At 41.3% G+C, this 20,579-nt stretch overlaps 1 protein-coding gene across 2 annotated transcripts in view; it reads left to right on the top strand.

Annotated features, from left to right (window-relative positions):
• Window positions 1-420: 420 nt before the first annotated feature.
• SPATS2 (spermatogenesis associated serine rich 2) overlaps window positions 421-20,579 on the top strand; it is a 139,897-nt gene continuing 119,738 nt past the window's right edge. The window contains exon 1 of one of the 2 annotated variants that reach the window (XM_033938066.1): window positions 421-704. The gene's annotated coding sequence lies outside the window, so the exon portion shown is untranslated. Of the gene's footprint in view, window positions 705-1,031; window positions 1,420-20,579 lie in introns of those variants that run through there. The other variant, XM_033938067.1, reaches the window with a different exon arrangement.

Raw genomic sequence — 20,579 nt, 5'->3', positions numbered from 1 at the left:
GGGGACAGGAGCTGGCGTCCCCTGGAACCGACCCTCCCCCCTTACTACACCATTGACCCCCAAAGAATCAAGTGCCTCCTGCTCTTTGGGGAGGTCACATATCCTCAGCTCTCCTGTCATTTCTCTCCATCCTCTTCAAATGGCTGAAAATTGCATTAATGATCAGCACACGCCGCTAGAGGTCCTCAGCGAGCCGCGCTCTAAGACAACCTCCTCTCCAAAACTCTGCTGCAGCCTCATATTAAGCATAGCGCTTTCCGTTCCACCTCCGGAGGCCACGCCCACATTCCCTGAGTGCATCCACAGACGCTCCTCCCTCCGCGCTTACATAATCTTTGCGTCGTCCTGTCATCTCGTTCCCTCTCCGCCTCCATCCGCCACGCCAACATCCGCGCGCGCTGTCATGAGCAGCACTTTTGCAGCGCGCTGCCCCGCCTCCGATCCTCTGGCACCGCCCCTACCCGCGCGCTGCTCATTCACAGGCTTCGGTTTCATTATGTAGTTTGTTTGGGGCGGTTCTTGTCCGTTGATTGGCCGTGCGGCGCCTGCGTGTCTCCGCCCCCTTCCCCCCTCCCCCCCCCTCCCGTGGCTCGCGCGCCGCGCAGGCTGCTGCTCCCTCCCCCGAGCCGGTCTCCTCAGTGTCTCTCTCCGGCGCTTTAGAGAACGGAGTAGCCTCCAACGCCATCCCCCACCGGACCGCAGCGGTAGGTACCGGTTGAAGAGGACGGAGTGACGCATTGAGAGGGGGAGGGGTTAAGAGAGAGAGAGAACGAGACCCTCACCCGGGGTTGGGAGGGTACCAGAGAGAAGGGGTGGAAAGAAAGACCTTAATTGGGGGAAGGGAGGGAGACCTGAATACCAGCGTAGCCCTATCTAATCCCCTCCCCCTCCCCATCAGAGACTTGATGGGCTGCTAGATAGAGAACAACTAAAACTGCTGTCTCTGGGTCAGAGGGAGGGCTAACCCCCCTCACCCTCCAATAGACATTCAGACAGAGAGTGAGGCAGAGACCACCCCCGCCAGAAACAAAGGCCTCTCTACCTAGGGAACCGGTCTCAAGAGAACAAATCCCTGGCTTGGGGAAGGACTATGGAGAAACAGACCCCCCCCCCTCACTACTGTATGAAGAGACCCTGCTTACATTGAGCCCTAGAACTAGAGAGATGCAAGTCTACTACATAGTGGGGGAATGGGAGACCCTGCATCAGAGGCAAAGAAATTTAGAGCCAAGCCATCCCACTGGAGAAGGAGCAAGGGCCGTAGCTTCCTAACACCAGTATGATCACACGCTCCAGTAGAAAGACTCTAGGGCAAGGAGAAAAAGTGCACTAGAAGAATGGGTGCTGCAGGGCAGGACTGAGGTGCATCGGCAAGAGCCCGGTGGTAGAGTTGCTGCAGGGCGAGATCGAAGTGCATGGGTATGGATCTAAGTACTGAAATAGAGGTTGATAACAGGGCAAGTTTGAGGTGTGTTTATTAACAGGATGCTATGTATGCTTTGCTTTCGTTTCTTCTGAGCCTCTCCTGCTTTCAGCTTCTAATGTTCAATCTCGACAGATCATTGTTGGAGTCAGCCTTATTTGCATTTCACAGGTTAACGGACAAATAATAATAATAATTTTTTTTTTTTTTCATTTTTAAAGTGAGAGCATTATCAAGTCGCTAGGACTCGAACTCGAATCGATGGCACTTATCGAGGAATCAGAGTTGTCTGGTGTTTTATAAAGTAATGTTAGCTGGTTGAATCATATTTAAGAATCCTCAAACTGTATTTAAATATTTTAAAGGTTATCTTAAGGGCACCTTCAAATTTTAACAGCTGAGTTCTGATATTTTAGACATAATTTGCAGTATTTTAGTCATCAGAGTCCTCACTATGCCCTCCGATTTCTATTATATGTTTACTAAATGTTCATTTAAACTGGCTAATCTATAAGTAAATGAACACATCTTGACTTTTAAACTCATTTAGATATTTGCAAACTTGTGAAGGAAATTCCTGATGGCTATTAATATATATATATATAGTGGCTAATTTCAGGAACTGCATGGCTAAGAATATGGGGATAGTTGTTTACAGTTAGTAATTGAACAAGTTACCAAAATACTAGATCCTCACATGGAAATTCAGATAAGCCCCAGCCATAGTCCATATGCAAATAGGACATCTGTTATTGATCTCACTGCTTGCTTTTTGGAGGTAATAAATAGTGTTCTGTTACTAGAGGAAGCAGTTGAGAGGTGGGGAGACCACTGAGTATTTAGAAGCTGCGACAGACTCCTGCCAATGTGCTATTTATTCTCGTTATGAGGTAAGTTCTCTTCTTGAGTACAGAGTCCAGCATCCAAATCCCATTGCTGTCTGCACTTTGTCATTTACCAAGTTCAGATCCAGGAAGAGGAAATCTTGACTTATGTAAGGAGACAAATGATATATTTTGAGAAGCTAGGGCATTTTGTGGACTTGAGGAAGGGAGGAGATGATCTGTTATCTGAAGGGGAATAAACTGCATTATTCAGCAAGCTGTTTCATTCTGACAAAAAATAACATAAATGTACTTTATGTTTTCAAGGTTTAATGAAGCTGCTTTGGAATGGTTTCATTTTGGACAGTTGTTGCCATTCTGAACTGATTTGATGGCACAAAGCAAGTGGTGGGAGAATGCTTTTATTTAGGATTATGAGGGTCAGGTCAGATGTAGAAGTTGATGTCCTGTTAAATTGCCCACTGAGCATATGAAATACTTTAGGACATGGTGCCTTACCGTTGACAGGTGATCTTAAAATTCAACTGACTGAGTAGCCAAACAGCTTGTATTTTATTTGAATCACTTTGATATATTACATCATGTTCAGACAGGGTTCAGAAAAAAAGGTTGCCTTAAAACAGTGTTGGGAGCCTATTAAATTGAGGTAGATCTTTCTTGAGTAGGGATCAGGAAGTATGCAGTTTGATTTATTAAGCGTGTTTGATTTGGTAGAACATGATATTATAATATCTATTCTGAATGATTTAGGAATTTGTGGCAAAATATTGGATTGGTTTCCTGACTTTCTGATGAATAGAGAGTATAGAGTGAAAATGCAGGAAATTACTGAACAAATAGCATACTCAAGTTTCTCTGCTTTCCCCTATCATGTTTAATGCTTTGATACATTCACTTGAAGATATCTGGAAAACTTGGGGTTGAACTCTTTATCTATCTATCTATCTACATCAGTGGCATCACAATTATGTTTCCAGTTTCTCAAAATCGTGATTCTTATTTTTAGACAAAATAAAGGAGAATTTGAATCTGACAGATTGTTGGATATCTTCTCATAGGTTAACATTAAATAGAGACAAAACTACATTTCTTTTACTTGGAAACCCTGGAAATCATTTTCTATTGAACATTATAATTTAGATCTGTCATCTCAGATTTGAGGTATTCAGGTAGACAATCAGCTAGCTGCCTGTGGAACTTCAAGTAAATAGTCGTGAAAACATCTTTTATGTTACTAAGGAAGTTAAGAGCAATCAGAAAATATTTTGATTGCCATATTTTTAGATTCAGTCTTAAGTGTTTTTTTTGTTTCACAAGTTGACTACAGTAATGTAGTCTATTCTGTAGCGAAGATATAGGATTCTGTACTGTAGTTGTTCCTTCCCCCTAGTCATGAACTTTGCAGAAGGGTGTTACTCAAAACTTCCAACTCCACCCCTTTAGCACTGGAGAACAGCTCCCTCTTCAGTTTTTCCTTCTGTAAGTGAACTTGGAAGGTGTGTTCTGATCTGCTCTACTTTATTTTATTATTTTGGGGTATTTTTGCTGTCAGTTTCAAATTTTCTGCGTGGCTTTGGTGCTCAGAGGTTCCCTTCTTGGGATACTCTTCCGGGGAAAGAACGCAGTCCTGCTTGGGTAGACTGCTGCTCCCAGGCCAATCTCTTGGAGTATTTGTGGAGCCAGCCTGCTTGGAGCTTGGGGTCCATTCCCCTGGGAGCTGGCTTGCCTGCTGATTTATCAGAGCTTTGAGCACAGGCTGTGGACCCCTGTGTTACAACCCTCTTGGTATCAAAGAGCTGGCTGTGAAGTTTCTCCCCCCTAAGCATCTCTTGGATTTTCATGGTTGGGAGTCCATGGTCAGGGTCCGCTTCTGTTTCACATCATCTCTGACACCCTCTCTGTGTTGAAGTTGATGCCCAGCAGCTTCCACCTCTGTATTCTCTTATGAGCGGCACTAATGCACAGAGTTCCTGCTCATCTAGACATCACCTCCTTAGTCACTGACAATGGGAGTCGCGTGAAGGCTATCTAAAGGTGGGCAAAGCTATGTCTAGTAGAGAATGACACAGTGACAAAATTCATCACCGTTCCCGTCCCCGCGGATAACCGCGGGAAACCATCTTCATGTCATTCTTTAAAGAGGGAGGGAAGAATCAGAGTATGAATGGCCACAACCACTGACCCACAAGCTTTGCTTTGAAGAATTCTGGTGTAGAAGGACTGAGGTTGAAATAGACACTAGAAAATGACATGGAATTATTTCCCGTGGTTATCCGCGGGGACAGGAACAGTGATGAATTTTGTCACCGTGTCATTCTCTAATGTCTAGGCTCTATCTGTTAGCTCCAGACTTCCCTTAGCTGTTTTTGCAGCTGAAAGTGGTCTCCGCAATAGTGCAAGTGACTTAAGTGCACCTGCCTTCCTAGTGAAGGAGAAGTGATGCTGAAGGACGCACAGGACCGTAAGTGGATGTGGTCCTTAAAAGAGAATTTGAAGTGCTGTCTTTGGGTATCAAAGTTGCAGAAGCTGCCTTCTTTGTGACAAGAGCCTGTCATACAAGCTTCTTGGAGGTGTGGGACGCCTGTCCCCAGATGATTAAGGAGGGAGTGGATTATGCTCTTTATGACATCATCAGAGTCATGAACAAGGTTTCAGCTTAATACATTTCTGCCCTCTGCATCCTCTGGATTAGACTGTGGGTGGGTGGTGTATCTGCTTCCAAGACCACTCTCAGCAGATTACCCTTCAAAGGGTTTAGATGACCTCATGGCCAGTGTGATGGATCGCCAACCCAAATCCCTCCCAGATAGCAGGGGCTATCGCTACACTGGGGGCAGCAGAGGTAGTTTTCGTACCTCTAGGAGTCCCAACAGTTCTCCTTAGGCTATTTTTCTCTGAAGCCCATCCCAGGGTCCAGACAGATTTGGCAGTTACAGGCACCAGCAACTCTCAGATTCCCACGGTGACTCTGCCATCAAAAAACCACAATGATGCCAGGGTGATGGCTGCCCTTCCTCGCATTGGCAGGCAGTTGTCGGCTTTTTGGAGGGAAAGGGAACAAATTTCTTAAGACCATTGGGTTTTGGACATTATTCGGGAGGGGTGCAAAATTGAAATTTCTCTGCCCCCTCCAGATTTGTTCTACGACTCCCTAGCAGGACGGCTGGAAATGGAGGCCAGGGTCTGAGCTAAGGTGCAATGACTCTTGGACATTCATGCCATACAAACAGTTCCTAAAAATGAATCGGACTCAGGTAGATACTCCATATACTTAATAATGCCCAAGAAAGGCACAGAAGATTGGAGGCCCATTCTGTACTTGAAGTCAGTAAACAAGGTGCTGAAAGTCTCCTGCTTTCACATGGAGACGGTCGATTCTGTTGTAATGGCAGTGGCTCCGGGGAAATTCCTAACCTCTCTGGGTTTAACAGAGGCATATTTTCACATCCTCATCTTTCCAGATCACTGAAAAGATTCCAAGTCTTTCAGCAGCACTTCTAGTTTGTGGCGCTTCCGTTCAGGTTGGCTACTGTTCCACACACCTTTATCAAAGTGATGATGGTTGTAGTGGCTCACCTAAGCAGGATGGTCATCCAGGTGCATTCTTACCTGGATGATTAGATGATCAGAGCTTCCTCTCAAATGGAAGGTGAGAACACGGTGCAGCAGGTGGTGAACCTTCTTCAAAGACTTGGCTGGATAGTTAACTTCCAAAAAAGTCACCTTCAGCTGACTCAGTGTTTGGAATATCTGGAAGTCTGCTTTGACATGGTGCAGGGCCATGTCTTTCTTCCTGAGCTATGAATATAGAAACTTAGGCAGCATATTTTGGAGATCTAGGCCTTACTAAGTCCCATTGCCTAGCATTGCCTTCAGGTGCTGGGCTTCCCTGGATAAGAGCTCATATGTGGCCATTCCAGGACTCTCTTCTTTTCAGGTTGTTACTGCAGTGCCACTCTCTACAAATGCAACTCTCCTGGTCTTTGGTGGCAAAGCGCAGCTTATGTTGGTGGATCCAGGGAGATGCCTTGTTGAGGGTCATACCTCTCAGGAACAACTCTTGGGTGACCCTCACGACCGACGCCAGCCTGAGCATCTTGGGGGGGGGGGGCTCACCTCTGTGATCGCCCACTCCAGGGGAAGTGGACCCTATCGGAAAGCAAGTGGTCCATAAATTACCTGTAACTGAGCTATTCATTTGGTGCTGAAGGAGCTGCAATTTTTCCTGAGTAGGAAGGCAGTTTGGGTGTTTTTGGACAATGCCACAGCGGTAGCTTATTTAAACAGACAAGGAGGCACGAGAAGTACTCCCATATGCCTAGAGGTGCAGATGTTGTTCCAGTGGGCTGAAGTTCATTTATAAGTCCTCTCGGTTACCCATGGGCAGACTGGATGGGCCGTGGCCCTTATCTGCCGTCGATTTCTATGTTTCCAGGCCGATTTTCTCAGCTGGCAGTCTCTGGATCTGGGGGAGTGGTCTCTGTCCCAGAGGGCGTTCACCTTCAGCACTGGGAAAGACTGGAAATGGATCTCATGGCCACAGCCAAGTATGTGAAAGTTTCAAGTTTATTAAAGATTTAATTAATCGCTTAATCAGAATTCTAAGCAATGTACATATCACTAAAATTACAAAATTTAGGGAACAATACAGCAAATGACAAAAACTAAGTCTTGCAAGACTAAGGACTAACATGACAAACCCATTCAACACAAGGAAAAGTAGGGAAAGGAAATACAAATTATTTGATAGTAGGTAAGACATTCAAGGGAAAAACAAGAGGAAAGGAAAAATCAATGAAAAATCAGTACACTTCAGTGAAGCTATACAGTAAAGTTGAAAATAAGGCTTACTAATTATCAAATGCATCCTTAAAAAGAAAGCTTTTTAATTTGCTCTTAAATTTATCCAAGCTGCGTTCTTCTCTTAAATAAATAGGGAGCGAGTTCCATGTTTGAGGGGCTGTGATAGAAAAAATAAATTGCCGTCTTGTATTAATAATTTTAAGTGAAGGAATTGTTAGTAAGTGTTGTTCATTCGATCTCAATGTTCTATTTGAAGTGTATGGAATCAATAGTTTAAAAATAAAAGCAGGCGTTTTATAAAGTAAAGATTTGAATGTAAGCAAACTTAATTTATATGTTATTCGGTGAGCTAACAGAAGCCAATGCGCTTTCTTAAGGAAAGGTGTCATGTGATCATACTTCCTGGCTTTGAATATAAGTTTAATAGAAGCATTTTGAATAATCTGTAACGTTTGATTTCATTTTGAGCTATTTCCTTAAATAGGGCATTGCAGTAATCAATTTTAGAAGTCACCAAAGAATGGATTAGAATGTTAAGTGATTTTGAACAAAGAAATTGCGAAACTGAACGAATTTGACGAAGTCTGAAAAAGGTTGATGTAACAATGCTACTGATGTGGTCATGGTAGGTTAATTTATAATCAAAAATAACCCCAGATAGCATCTACATTCAAAGAGCCGCCACGAAGCTGCATGCCCTTGTTCAGCCGCGGGGTAGATCATCCGCAGAATAGCGAGCTACCAGATGAAGGTGATTCTGGTGGCTCTAGACTGGCCCCTTTTGGCCTTGATATACAGATCTGGTAAGCCTCCGAAGAGACGGATCTCTTAGGTTGCCAGTCAACTCTGTCAGAGCCCAGTTTCTATGGAGAATCCAGAGTGCTTTTGGTCATATAGCATGGCCCTTGAGCATATGACCCTAACTTGTAAGGGTTACTCGGAGGTTGTCATTACGACTCTTAGAGCAAAGAAGCCTGGGACATTTGCAGCTTATGCCAAGACCTGGAAGGCCTTCCAGTTATGGTGCACCAAGGAGCCTAAGGAGCCTGAGAGGGCTCCTATCCCAGTGATTTTAGCATTCTTACAGGCCAGTCTTGAAAAGGGCCTAGCGATTTCATCTCTCAAGGTACAGGTGACTGGCCTCTCATGCTTTAGCGCTCGGAGAAGCAAGCAGTTACTGCCGTCTCATCCAAACATCGCTTGTTTTTTGAGAGGGGCACTCAAATTGCATCTCCCACTGTGTAGGCCATTCCTGTCTTGGAACCTTAATGTTGTTCTGGAAGGCCTAACCTAGGATCCATATGATCCTCTGCAGGATGCTTCTCTCTTGGATCTACCTTGCATGCATGCAGCCCCTTACGCAATTGCATCACCTTTGACTAGAAGTGTGGTGGCTTCCTGGGTGGAGTGCCGGGCTGTTTCTCCTGCTGACATTTGTAGAGCGGCTACTTGGTCTACTCTCCACACCTTTACAAGGTTCTACAGAGTGGATGTAGTGTCTTTAGAGGATGTTGCTTTTGGGTCCTCGGTTCTGCGGGCAAGCTCATCTATCCCTCCCTAGACATCTGGCACTGCTTTGGTACAGATTATGATTCTCCTGATTTCTTCCTCAGGTGTTGCCGGTGTCCGTCTGGGGACCTCTTCTGTATCTAAGATTTAACAGAGACAAGCTACTGGAATGGGAGGGCTACTATTCCTTGTCTCCTTTGGAGGGTTCTTATAGCTCCTACTAGTTGCACTTAGCAGTTTGGTTCCTAGCCAGTCATGTGCATATCTTATTGTTCTATGTTAAATTGTTAATGGTTATTAATCATTGTTGTTTTATCATATGTTACAGAGCAGAACAGAATATGGTTTCCTGCCGGGGAAGTTTCCTGTGCTCCTCTTATCTTTTCTTCTGTTTCAGTGGAGTTTGATTGCTTTGGTGTTAACTGAAAAGGGACCACCTGTTCTCCAGTGCTAAAGGGGAGAAATTGGAAGTTTTGAGTGACTAAGGGAAAGAATAGCTATAGTACAGAATCCTATGTCTTCTATCAGAAAGAAGAGTAAGCACCTAATCTTTCATTCCAGGTGCTCCAAATTATTTTTAAAAGATTGCAGACAATTCAGAGTATGGTGGCAAGATTAATTTTTGCAGCACGGAAAATATGACAGAAGGGCCTCATTGTTTATTAGTTTGCATTGGCTGCCAATAGAGGCAAAAGTGCAATTTAAAATTTGTATGCTTATATTTAAGATTTTACAGTTGACTCCCAGTTATCCGCCATCCATGGGAATTGGTGGATGCTGGATAAGTGTAGTTTCTGGCTGCTTGAGAGTTACTTTTAAAAATAGGCATAACTACTGTCGCTGCTGTCCTGCCACTCCAAACTATCCCCCCCCAAGGCTACCCAACACTCCATAAAACTCCTCCCCAAGACCACCATTGCTGCTACCCAACACTCAAGACCCTCCCCCACCCCCGTGGCCGCTGATGCTGCTGTACCTCACTGTGAACCGAACCCACCCCACCCCTGAGGCCACTGGTGCCGCTGTCCACCTCCTCCTCTCCACCCCAACCAGCACTATGCTTAATGCATGCCAGTGCTGAAAGAGTCTGCCACCAAAGTTCTAAGCTGGGCTTTGAGCATCTGCGCATGCTCAACAACTTTTGGTTCCTGCCCAGGGGGAGAGGGGAATTTTTTTGTGCTAGTTATTGAATGCCAGTTAACCGGGATTCTACTGTATTTAGTCATGCTCCTCCTCTTTATTTGACCTCTTTAGTTCAGTTATCAGGTGGAGATAGATATTGTCTGAAATCAAATGGTGTTAATAATGTTTTTCATCAATAATTAAGGTCAAGGCTAAGACATTTTTTCATGTTTTTTTGTTTTGAGCAGTTGTAATGTGGAATTCGTTACCATCCAAGATAAGAATGATACGTTGTCATGTCCTTTTTAGGAAAGCTTGAAGACTTATTTTTATTTTGAAAATTGTTAATGGAATCATAAGTTGTGTGTTATGTTTTTGCTTTTATGACAGTATTATGTAACTATTAATTATCAATATTAATATTTTGTTGTACTTTCTTAGTAATGTCCAAGGTCTTAATTTTTACACATGCAGAACCTGAATAAGGATGATGCGGGATACAAGAATCATAAGATACTTTGAAGGATCTCTCCTTGATTAGAACAAGATGAGAGAGATGCTGTGCTGGGATGGCTTCCTTTTAAGAGCTCAGTAAATGAAAGGCCTCAAAGAGAGGGGGGAAGTGTAAGTAGAAGGCATAAAAAGTGTTTTTCGATTTATTTTGGTTTACTGTAGGTTCTTCCTTTAGAAAACAGCTTAGTTTTTGATGCTGGATTGCATCGTTGTGAGTGATGGTCCCCATAGAAGTAAGCTGTATTGCCAGGAGGTGCCTGACACCTGAAGCTGAATATCCCAAGATGAAAGTAAGCGCAAGTGTCTTTTTGCGATAAAGCTCAGGGGAAGAGAAAAAGACATTTAAAAACTTCAAACAAAAGAAGTGAAAATTGCAAGCATAGATTTTTTAGCTCTTTTCAACTTTAACACTATTTCAGATTGAGATCATTTTCAATAAGGTAGTTACTAGGTCTGTGTCTCAGCTCCCCTTACCCACCAAGGTTACACTAGATTTGTTATATTTTACAGAAGTTCTCACTTTCCCAGATAGGCAGATTTAATTATGGCTATAGCATTTTCAGTCCTAGTGGAAAAGCACTAAAAACCATGCTTTCAAAAAATGAGTAGAAAATTCCCAGGTTGTCCACTGTCCTGGGATGAGTTGTTTCTTTTGCTGTTCCTCCCTGATCTAGGAGGAGCTTATTCCATTGTTACTGGCACCAAAAAGAGACTAGAAAGGAAATTAAACCAATTAGAAATGGATGGAACAAACAAAACAAAAAAAAGGCAACGCAAGAGTGCCAGGGATCAAAATAAAAACATGAAGAAAAACAAAGATAGAAAACAATATGAGCATAATAAAAGTGTGTAAGAAAATTTTTCCCCTTTTGCTCCTAAAATCCCAAGTTTTAAAAATATTTTTTGGCCTTCTTTCCAGGTGTTATTTCAAGTCATAAGCTCAGAATGCCATTGAACCACTACTGTATTATAACACCGCCTAGAGCAGACATGTCAAACTGTGGCCTGCGGGCCAAATCTGGTCCATGGTGTTATAAAATTTGGGCCGCCAGACAAATATACAGCAGATAGGTACAAGCGCCCATAACGAGCCCTGCAGTTTTTCTTCTCAGGTATCCCGTCGCCTCTAATGCAACATCTTTCCCTCAGCTGCAACACGCCCCCTCTGATGCCACTTCCTGTTTCTGGCAGGGCGGGTCTGAGGGAAAACTGCGGGGCCGGTCATGAGCGCCTTGCAAGATAAGTTTGAAGGTGGGACGGGGTGGCGAGTTGGAGCATGAGGGAGAGATCCCGTAGCGTAGCTGGAGGGGCTGGGCTTGAGAGAGGTACCGCTACCAGGTAGCAGGTTGCGTACGTGTTTTTGAGTGCGTCTTCTGTTTTGCTTCTTGCTGCACTTTGAGACTTAGGGGTGGTTTTGACCTCGTTGACCTCCCCCATGTCAAGATTATTTGAGAGCTTCCTGGAGGATAAGCACAGGACTGCGAACGGGGAGTAGAGGGAAAAACATGCTGGACAAGGGAGAAGTTTCTGATTGCCAATTGCGGGTGAAGAGGAGTGCTTGGGTGTGGGAGAATGTGAGGGTAATCGAATACAATACATGCGAACTAGGACCTATAAGAGAGAGGAAAAGTCTTTTTTATTTATTTTGTTTACATCACAGAGCCGGCGTGGGGTTGGAGAGGTTGTAACCCTATACTTCTACTAAGACTAAGAGGGTTCTTTTATTAAGGTGCGCATTTAGCGTGCACTAAATCAGTTAGCGTACCTTAATAAAAGGACCCCTAAGTATCTTAATAAAAAAATTCAGCCTGCGACTTAGCCTATGTTGTGGATTTTGGCCCCTTATGTGATTGAGTTTGATACCCCTGGCCTAGAGGAAATCTTCCCTTTTCTAGTCAGCGCTGCTAGCCTGCATTGGTTAGATGAAATTGTCTGAGCATCAGCAGAGCTTGGTGAGTGGAGCTTTCTTAGACTAAATGAAACTTAAGCCATATTTGTAGGAGAACCTGAGAGTGGGAGCTAACTGTTCTGCCCTGCTAGTGGCTACATTAAAGTGAAGCATGCCAGAGACTATTTAATGCTATTGGGCTTCTGCATATTATCTTCATCTTAGAATTAATGGTGCAAATTAGACTTAATTGTGAACGGCTAATTAAGCCTAAATTTTAATATCTAGTTGGCTCATCGTATAGCACAATTAACTGATGGAACAAGATTTTCTTTTGTTTCGGCATGGAAAGCCTCGAAAAGGGATTAGATGAATCTGTAAAAAGTCAGAGCAAATAACTGTTTCTTTAATGAGTGGAATGAGTTCTTTTCAGCTGAATTTCAATCGTGCCTGCCTCTCAGTGGTTAGAGATTAGTGCTAGGCTAAAAAATAATGACTGTGGGAGGACTTCTGTGGGGGGCAGCAGCCTTTGTTTCGGCACCAAAACGGAGAAGTTATGCACCCTGTACTATTCACTCTGGTTTAGTGCAAAAGGGTTATTTGAAATCTTTCCTTAAATGCGTGCATATAATATCCTTGGTGAAGCTGCAGACAGGGATCCCTTCCCACCTCATGTCGTGCTAGCTCATTCAGGCTTGATACAAGTATATGGAGGATCTTTCCTTGGATTCCAGTAAAAAAAACAGAAGTGTCAGATTTGTACTTAAGTAACTTCTGTTCCACATCATTTACATTTCTTTTGCTGTTGGTATGGTATCTGTGATTATGTTGCACCTCACTAAAGATATTCTGCATCCTGGTATTGGTGGATTTTATTTTGGCAGGCGCTCCAAGCAAGTTCTGATATACTGAGTGCTAAGGATGTTTTGTTAAATTTTCTTATGCATTTCAAATTTTTTAAATATCAAGAATAATGTACCGTATTACACAAGAAATAATAATGTATGTCTCAGCAGTTAACTCCCCCCCTGACAGAAGACTTCTAATGTGTGGCTTAATGTAACCCAGGCCCCTGCTGTTTTTGTCCTCATTTCCTCCCTTTGATTTTCTCGCCCCCCTCTCCCTAGTGTGCCAACTTGGAGGGCAACAGGGGCAGTGCAGCTCCATCTGCCACATCTGCTGCTCTGAGACAATGTGCTGCTCTTTTTCCACATGGTTCAATCCATAGCTCTCTGGCCCTAAGCAGCACGTAAAGAGGATGTGGCTCAAGATTATGCATCTCTTCTGCTGTCTTCTGAACCTTGACTTGTCTGAAAAGATTAGTGATTGCATATGATGGTGATGATGATGATTTGGGGGAGGGGAGGAGAAAGTGACTGAAAGAATTTGGTGTTATAGATGATATAGGGAGAAGAAGAGGTTGTAGGAGGTGCCTGGGGGAGTGTAAAGGAAAAAAAGTAACAGCATGTCTGGGTTGTGGGGAGAATAAAGAGGTTAGAGGAGGTGTAAAGGGAGCAGAGTGTGAGAGAATTGGAGTGCAGGAGAGTAGGGAGTGAGTGAATTGGAAAGTGGCAGGAAGAGAGTGAGAAGATTAAGGAACAGATGAGGGGATTGGAGAGGGTTAAGGGAGTGAGGGAGGGGTTGGGAAGGACTTCAGAGGAGTGAGAGAAGAATGTGTTTACGTGTGGATCTTTCCTTCTTACATTTTTAAGTAGGTGATTATGTAATCTTGGATTTAGGGACAATACAGGCTATACATATTTTATTTTTTTTTAACAAAAGTAAACAAGATTTGCCATACTCGGTCAGACCCATAGTTGTTTTGAGCCCAGCATCCTGTTTCCAGCTCTGGCAAATCAGGTCCTAAGTACATGGCAGGATCCCAGACAGTAGATCCATTCCTTTCTTCTGACACCATGAGATAAGCTGTGACTTTCCTAAGACTACATCACTAGCAATTGCTTATGGACTTTTTCCTAGGAACTTGTCTAAGCTTTCTTTTAAAACCAGCTCTGCTAACTACTTTGAACACTTCTTCTAGCAACAAATTCCAAAGTTTGAATGAAAATAACTTCTCCAAAATGTTATGAATGTGCCACCTGGGCTTAATACCATTTGAAAGAGAAAATAAGTATTCCCTATTCACATATTCCAATGTTCTCAAGATTTTATAGACTTCTACCTTATTTATTGAAGGCCAAATTCTTTATATGGCGCTTAAATAATTGGGGCTGATCAGAACAGCACTTAGCGCAATTCTATAAAAGGCACCTACTATATATAGAATTGTGCTTAGCAGCCATATGCAGCATAACATTTAGGTGTAGCCATCTAGGCCAAGGAAAACCAGGCCTAAATACCCGCACCTAAGTTGTGCATGGTTTGGACATGTTCTATAACAGTGCACCTAACTTTTAGGAACACCCATGATCTGCCCATGCTCCTCCCGGCCATACCCCTTTTTGAGATTTATACACGAAGTGACATGCACCTCTTTATAGAATGCACTTTCAGAGTTATGCGCGTAACTTCTTAATGCCAATTAACATTAATCATTAGGCATTAATTGCTAAATATCAGTGACAATTGGCTTGTTAAACAAGTTGCACGCACAAATTGACTATGCACACCAATTTTCGCATGCAGCTTTGGATGCTATATGCGGAATTTGGTCTTCTCTGAGCTGAAGAGCCATAATCGGTTTAGCCTTTCTCCACAGTGTGACTGACCAGAACTGCATGCCGTGCTCAAAATGACGAGCTGGCAAGTCCCACCCGACATTTAAAGACTGATGCTGAAAGCAGGATAAGCTACTGCCGAAGCTAAGTACAAACTTATGTTAAAATTAGTTTTATTCAAACTAAGAAGATGTATGAAGTGTTGAAGTATTTATAAATTTTAACAATAGCTCTACACATATATGAATTGCACAGAGCACTTTGAAAACAAACAAAAAAAAAAACAACCCCAAAAAGTCTGATGAAGAAAAACAAGCCAAGACATTGAACAAGCCGTAGAAATTTGACTGTTGGTTTGGCATGCACTGAGGACTTTTTAATAAGAATAGGAAATAGTTTTAGGAAATTAGTTTAATGCTGTCAGTTGTTTTGAGTTATGTGCTCAAAAATAAGCCACACCATAGATCTATATACAGAGGCATTTATTATAATCTCCATTTCTTTCTAGAAATTTCCTGATCTGCACACTGAGCTGAGAATGTCAGTGTATTAACCACAAAGGTTCCAAGACGTTCTCTCAGGTTCATTCTGATGGAACTTCCTACTTTTACTTCTCTGCGTGAACAGTTGACTTTTTGTAAACACTTAGGGGCCTATTTTATTGGGTTAGAAATATATGCTCTCTTGTTTGAATTGCTTTGCATACTGTTTTTTATTTTATGCCTTGTTATATCTTGCTGTTAAATGGTTATTTTTGTTTCCTGGGTAACTTCTATTAATGGAATCCAACATCTTCATAGTAAGGATTATTTTTCCTTATATGCATCACTTTGTACATTCAATATTAAATTTCATTTGTCCTCACTTGATCCTGGATCTTACCTTTCCAGGTCCTTGAGCCTACTTTCCCCCTGCCTCCCGGCTTCCCCTTGCTGTGTTGAACCTGTACTCTTCCTCCATCTTCATCTAAAACGTTTTCTCTCCTCATCTTCTAGATCTTATTTTCTTAAGTTCCCTTACCCCCTCCAAACAAGCCAAATGAATTAACCAGACACAAGAGATGTCTGAAAATAAATAATTTTTATATAAAATAACTGTTGACACTGAGATTTTAAAAAGGAAATTGGGATTGTAGTTACAGCCTTTATGATTAGGAAAGCACATAAAGGAAAAATAGGGTGAAAAAACTAATTTAAATTGCCTACATAATAAACTGCTACTAATGAACTCACTGTGTGTAATTTAATAATCTCTAGTCCATATAGTTCAAATGCCTAAAATTCCAATTCCAGTATCCCAAAATTTCTTATAATCAAAAAGGGACTAAAGGTACCAGGCTATATTTCTTGTTCTTTTATATACACCTTCACTTCAATCTGGAATTAGCTTCTTGTAGAGATCAGATCTAATTCTTCTCTATAATTTTAGAAAATCTCTAAAAACAACACTTTTTCAAAAACTACTGTACAAATAGTTCTACTAGAAGATTTAGGATTGCACGTCATTTCCCATAACTGATTTTTAGTGTGGGTTTTTCTCTCATCTTGTCTATGTTCTTTATCATTTATGTAAACCGAGTTGAGCTTCTTTTTAAGAGGATGACCTGGTATAAAAAACTAAAGGATTGAATTGGAAGTAACTGAGAGCACTTCTTGGCTAAAGTGATCAAATTTAAGTTAATAACTGAAATGACAACACTAAGGAGATTAAGTTAGCATTTAACTTTCAAAAGGGCAACTGTAATAACATGGTAAAAAATATCTAGAAGGAGCTGCAAACAGTTTACATTGGGCGTGGATATTGTTTAATAATGCCATCTTGGGAGCCAAAGTCGGATGTGTATCTCACGTATTAATGCGGAAGGAAGACAGACAACTGGCATAGTCAGAAGGTAAGATAAACGAGACTTTTACAACCAAATGAATATCTTTCAAAAAATGGAAGGATTCAAATAAAGGAAAAAGGAAATGACACAAACACTAGCAAGTTATAATAATAATAATGATAATTTATTCTTATATACCGCCATACCAAAAAAAGTTCTAGGCGGTTCACAACAAACTGGGCAAGTACATAAAATACAGATAAAATACAACAGATTGGAATAAGAGAAAGTTAACAATAATGAGTGGAATGCATTTACAATATAATGCGGATAAAATACATTAAAAAATAAAGAGAATGCTGATAACATACCAGCTTAACAGGCAAAAGAAATGCATATAATAAAAATAAAATATCAGCTGAATCTAAACTAATTAACAGTTTAAAAAAGAATGCAGTTAAAAAACTAACCTAACCGGCAAAGTTGATGCATGTAATACAGATATAAATACATCAAATAGAACTAAAAAGACTTGTTAAAAAATAGCAGTGCGTTAAGATACCAACCTATCAAAAAGTTGTGTCTCTAATTTTCTAAAATCTAAATAGGAAGAGACCTCTAGAATGATTTTTCCAAGCCATGAATTCAGTTTAGCGGCTTGAAATGAGAGGGTTCTCTCAAGGAACTTCTTATAACGACTGGATTTTATGGAAGGATAACTAAACAAGTGTACGCTGCCTGTGATCTTATTAGCGTGACTCAAGGAAAAATGAGGTACAAGGTAACCTGGTGACAATCTAGAAACTGATTTATAACAAATACAAGAAAATTTAAACAAAATTCTAGACTCTTATCGGTAACCAATGGTGTTTCAAACCAAAAACCAAAAATGAGGCGAACAGCAGTATTCTGAATCACTCTCAGTTTTTTAAAGAATTTTCTTGTAAACATCTAAAGTTAGATATAAAGCATTGATAAGGCAGCTCATTTAATCATGATTTTTTCCTACATCTTGAATTGTTCACAAAGGAGCTGGATATGCCCCTCCTCCTTTGCTCAATGTACAGTTACAGGTCATGCAAATAGATCTCATGCATATTCATTGGGGAAATCCCGAAAACCCGACTGGATTGCGGCCCTCAAGGAGGGACTTTGACACCCCTGCTCTAGGGTATACATATTCAGGGCTTCCAGTCTCTCCTCATACGTCTTCTGACGCAAACCTACCATTTTCGTCACCTTCCTCTGGACAGCTTCAAGTCTTTTTATGTCCTTTGCTAAATATTAGATATGTGCTGTCATTTGAATTACTTTGTGTACTGTTTTATTTTATGGGTCCTGTTATAGAGAAAACCAAAAAAACTGTGGAGTGACGATGTTCCTAAATGGACTTTATTTGAAAGTGCCAAAGTTCCAAAGGTACACTGAAATCATCCACATAAAATAAATTCATCCACATAAAAGCCTTAAAGGACCTAGTCCGCTAGGGATCAGGGCTGTGGAGTCGGTAGATAAATGTTCCGACTCCGACTCCTCAGTTTTTTGTACTTCAGACTCCGACTCCAGGTACCCGAAATTTCCTCCGACTCCTCAGCACTGGTTAATTTTCAGATCGTTAAAATGGAATGTCAAGTTGAGAGAAATGAGCATTTTCGACACCACCTTCTTTTTGCTTTTAATCAAGGTTCTAAGGCCGCATTTGTGCTGTGTAAATAGTGGGTGCTATAGCTGAAAGAATCACTCGTGATTGGTATGCCAAGTTCAAAAATGGAGTCGGTAGATAAGTGTTCCGACTTTGACTCCGACTCCTCAGTTTTTTGTACTTCTGACTCCGACTCTGACTCCAGGTACCCGAAATTTCCTCCGACTCTGACTCCTCGACTCCGACTCCACAGCCCTACTAGGGATACAGGACTAGGTCCTTTAAGGCTTTTATGTGGATAACCTATTTTTATGTGGATGAATTTATTTTATGTGGATGATTTCAGTGTACCTTTGGGACTTTCAAATAAAGTCCATTCAGGAACATTGTCACTCCACAGAGTTTTTTTGGTTTTCTCTGGATTTTCTTCTCTGTGAATATTTTGGGGTCAATTCCTTTTGTTTTTTACGGGTCTTGTTATGCTTTGCTGTTAGCATGGTTCTTTTTATTCTTTTATGATTTTATTGTGCATGAGTTATTATACACCACCTGGATGTGTGATAAGCAGTCTATAAGTTTAATGTAATGGAAGATGAATAGATATGGTTTAATGAGACGGCCAGCATGGATTTAGCTAAGTGTGAAGTCTTTCCTCACCAAACTGCTATATTTTTTAAGGTAGAAATAAACTGGATAAAAGTGAGGCAGTTGATATAATGTACCTGGATTTTTTAGAAAGTGTTTGACAAAATCCCTTGAGAGATTCCTGAGGTAATTAAAAAGCCATGGAATAGGACTGGAAACTAGTCAAAAGATAGAAAGCAGGCAGTTTGCTCATTGAAGGATGATGAACAGTGGAGTACTACAAGGATCTATATTGCAACCTGTGCTTTTAAATATTTTAATAAATGATCTGGAGATGGGAACAACTGAAGTGATCAAATTTGCAGATGACACAAAACTATTCAAGTTACGGTAAATCGCATGCATATTGTGAGAAATTAAGGAAGACTGGGCATCCAAATGGCTGATGAAATTTAATATGGGCAACTGCAAAGTGATGTACATAGAAACGAATAACCCTAATCACAGATATATATTACCAGGTCCATGTTAGAAGTCACTACTGAGAAAACAACTTTAAGTGTTATTTTGGATGCTCAGTGTATGATGGTGGACAAAAAAGCAAATAGTTTGTTATGAATTTTTAGGAAACAGAATAAAACAAACAATATAGTAGGTAATAGGCAGGTTAAAATGGATAAATAATACCTCTGTATTGCTCATGGTGTGTGAGCACATCTTTAGTTCTGTGTGTAGTTCAGGTAGCTATATCTCTATAGTAGAATTAGAAAAGGTACAGAGAAGAGCAATCAATAAATGGAATGGAATGACCCTCATATGAAGAAAGATTAGAAATGTTAGGGTTCTTTAACCTGGAGAAGATGGGTGAGGGGAGATAGAGGTCTACAGAATCCCAAGTGCAGTGGAATAGGTAAATACAAGTTGTTGGTTTACTCATTTAAACAACACAAAGACTAGAGGACACAATGATTTTACAAAGCAGTGCATTTAAAATAAGATAATATTTCTTCACTCCATGCACAGTTGGGCTCTGGGACTCATTACTTAATAATGTGGTAAAAGCAGTTAGTGTAGTTGGGTCTAAAAATAGGTTTGGACAAATTCCTGGAGGAAAAGGTCATAAACTGTTACTAAGGTTTAGTAGACCTGGGGAAAGTCACTGCTTAACCCTGGAGATAGACAGGTAGCAGAGAAACTACGTTTTAGAAGTCTGCCTGGGGCTTGTGATCTGGGTTGGACACCACTAGGCTTGATGGATCTTTGTACAACCCCAGTATGGCAATTCTTATGTTCTATCAATATGAAATAAAACTTGATTTCTATAGGTAAATTTGAACTGTTCAGTGTGACAGAGGGCTTAATGATTGGAACTTTAGGGTTCCTGATTGAAATAGTATTAGCAGAAGTATCAGGATTCAGATTCAAGATAACTTACTGCATGTTGCATTGTCTCCTGTTGACTCCTTGACATTAAATTTCTTCCATTGTATGCTGTCCTTGAAGCTCTCACTATTGCCACTGCTATCCCCTATTTCCATGCTTTTCCTGTAATAGCCAAGTTTACTAATTTCTTCACAACTGTTGCCACCTCTACTAATCTATAATTGACATTTGAGTCAAAGCTTCCAAGTTGCTGGGCAGGTGCAGAAGGTACAGGGTAGCCCTCGGGACTTAAGATGCTTCACTGTCTAGCTGGGAGGGTGCTTTTCTACTTCCCATGTAACACATGTGTCCAAGGAAGAGGAA

This window comes from Geotrypetes seraphini, chromosome 3 (assembly GCF_902459505.1).
Source record: "Geotrypetes seraphini chromosome 3, aGeoSer1.1, whole genome shotgun sequence".
NCBI classification, from domain to species: domain Eukaryota; kingdom Metazoa; phylum Chordata; class Amphibia; order Gymnophiona; family Dermophiidae; genus Geotrypetes; species Geotrypetes seraphini.
The sequence above is the reverse complement of the archived record's forward strand: the minus strand, read 5'-3'. Positions and strand labels throughout refer to the sequence as shown.